The sequence below is a fragment of the Rattus norvegicus genome, chromosome 4 (assembly GCF_021556685.1).
Source record: "Rattus norvegicus strain SHRSP/BbbUtx chromosome 4, alternate assembly SHRSP_T2T, whole genome shotgun sequence".
Taxonomy (NCBI): domain Eukaryota; kingdom Metazoa; phylum Chordata; class Mammalia; order Rodentia; family Muridae; genus Rattus; species Rattus norvegicus.
Genome location: NC_141537.1, coordinates 47,206,986 through 47,210,072, shown reverse-complemented (window position 1 = coordinate 47,210,072; position 3,087 = coordinate 47,206,986).

Here is a 3,087-nt window from a genome sequence, read left to right as displayed (position 1 = left end):
TTATGACTAAAGATGTTGAACATTTCTTTAGGGGTTTCTCAGCCATTCGGCATTCCTCAGCTGTGAAGTCTTTGTTTAGCTCTGAACCCCATTTTTTAATAGGGTTATTTGTTTCCCTGTGGTCTAACTTCTTGAGTTCTTTGTATATTTTGGATATAAGGCCTCTATCTGTTGTAGGATTGGTAAAGATCTTTTCCCAATCTGTTGCTTGCCGTTTTGTCCTAACCACAGTGTCCTTTGCCTTACAGAAGCTTTGCAGTTTTATGAGATCCCATTTGTCGATTCTTGATCTTAGAGCATAAGCCATTGGTGTTTTGTTCAGGAAATTTTTTCCAGTGCCCATGTGTTCCAGATGCTTCCCTAGTTTTTCTTCTATTAGTTTGAGTGTGTCTGGTTTGATGTGGAGGTCCTTGATCCACTTGGACTTAAGCTTTGTACAGGGTGATAAGGATGGATCGATTTGCATTCTTCTACATGTTGCCCTCCAGTTGAACCAGCACCATTTGCTGAAAATGCTATCTTTTTTCCATTGGATGGTTTTGGCTCCTTTGTCAAAAATCAAGTGACCATAAGTGTGTGGGTTCATTTCTGGGTCTTCAATTCTATTCCATTGGTCTATCTGTCTGTCTCTGTACCAATACCATGCAGTTTTTATCACTATTGCTCTGTAATACTGCTTGAGTTCAGGGATAGTGATTCCCCCTGAAGTCCTTTTATTGTTGAGGATAGTTTTAGCTATCCTGGGTTTTTTGTTATTCCAGATGAATTTGCAAATTGTTCTGTCTAACTCTTTGAAGAATTGGATTGGTATTTTGATGGGGATTGCATTGAATCTGTAGATCGCTTTTGGTAAAATGGCCATTTTTACTATATTAATCCTGCCAATCCATGAGCATGGGAGATCTTTCCATCTTTTGAGGTCTTCTTCAATTTCTTTCCTCAGTGTCTTGAAGTTCTTATTGTACAGATCTTTTACTTGCTTGGTTAAAGTCACACCGAGGTACTTTATATTATTTGGGTCTATTATGAAGGGTGTCGTTTCCCTAATTTCTTTCTCGGCTTGTTTCTCTTTTGTATAGAGGAAGGCAAATGATTTATTTGAGTTAATTTTATACCCAGCCACTTTGCTGAAGTTGTTTATCAGCTTTAGTAGTTCTCTGGTGGAACTTTTGGGATCACTTAAATATACTATCATGTCATCTGCAAATAGTGATATTTTGACCTCTTTTTTTCCGATCTGTATCCCCTTGATCTCCTTTTGTTGTCTGATTGCTCTGGCTAGAACTTCAAGAACTATATTGAATAAGTAGGGAGAGAGTGGGCAGCCTTGTCTAGTCCCTGATTTTAGTGGGATTGCTTCAAGTTTCTCTCCATTTAGTTTAATGTTAGCAACTGGTTTGCTGTATATGGCTTTTACTATGTTTAGGTATGGGCCTTGAATTCCTATTCTTTCCAGGACTTTTATCATGAAGGGGTGTTGAATTTTGTCAAATGCTTTCTCAGCATCTAATGAAATGATCATTTGGTTCTGTTCTTTCAGTTTGTTTATATAATGGATCACCTTGATGGTTTTCCGTATATTAAACCATCCCTGCATGCCTGGGATGAAGCCTACTTGATCATGGTCGATGATCGTTTTGATGTGCTCTTGAATTCGGTTTGCCAGAATTTTATTGAGTATTTTTGCGTCGATATTCATAAGGGAAATTGGTCTGAAGTTCTCTTTCTTTGTTGTGCCTTTGTGTGGTTTAGGTATAAGAGTAATTGTGGCTTCGTAGAAGGAATTCGGTAGGGCTCCATCTGTTTCAATTTTCTGGAATAGTTTGGATAATATTGGTATGAGGTCTTCTATGAAGGTTTGATAGAATTCTGCACTAAACCCGTCTGGACCTGGGCTCTTTTTGGTTGGGAGACCTTTAATGACTGCTTCTATTTCCTTAGGAGTTATGGGGTGTTTAACTGGTTTATCTGTTCCTGATTTAACTTGATACCTGGTATCTGTCTAGGAAATTGTCCATTTCCTGAAGATTTTCAAGTTTTGTTGAATATAGGTTTTTATAGTAAGATCTGATGATTTTTTGAATTTCCTCTGAATCTGTTGTTATGTCTCCCTTTTCATTTCTGATTTTGTTAATTTGGACGCACTCTCTGTGTCCTCTCTTTAGTCTGGCTAAGGGTTTATCTATCTTGTTGATTTTCTCAAAGAACCAACTTTTGGTTCTGTTGATTCTTTCTATGGTCCTTTTTGTTTCTACTTGGTTGATTTCAGCTCTGAGTTTGATTATTTCCTGCCTTCTACTCCTCCTGGGTGTATTTGCTTCTTTTTGTTCTAGAGCTTTTAGGTGTGCTGTCAAGCTGCTGACATATGCTCTTTCCTGTTTCTTTCTGCAGGCACTCAGCGCTATGAGTTTTCCTCTTAGCACAGCTTTCATTGTGTCCCATAAGTTTGAGTATGTTGTATCTTCATTTTCATTAAATTCTAAAAAGTGTTTAATTTCTTTCTTTATTTCTTCCTTGACCAGGTTATCATTGAGTAGAGCATTGTTCAATTTCCACGTATATGTGGGCATTCTTCCCTTATTGTTATTGAAGACCAGTTTTAGGCTGTGGTGGTCTGATAGCACGCATGGGATTATTTCTATCTTTCTGTACCTGTTGAGGCCCGTTTTTTGACCAATTATATGGTCAATTTTGGAGAAAGTACCATGAGGAGCTGAGAAGAAGGTATATCCTTTTGCTTTAGGATAGAATGTTCTATAAATATCCGTTAAGTCCATTTGGCTCATGACTTCTCTTAGTCTGTCGACATCACTGTTTAATTTCTGTTTCCATGATCTGTCCATTGATGAGAGTGGGGTGTTGAAATCTCCCACTATTATTGTGTGAGGTGCAATGTGTGCTTTGAGCTTTAGTAAGGTTTCTTTTACGTATGTAGGTGCCCTTGTATTTGGGGCATAGATATTTAGGATTGAGAGTTCATCTTGGTGGATTTTTCCTTTGATGAATATGAAGTGTCCTTCCTTATCTTTTTTGATGACTTTTAGTTGGAAATTGATTTTATTTGATATTAGAATGGCTACTCCAGCT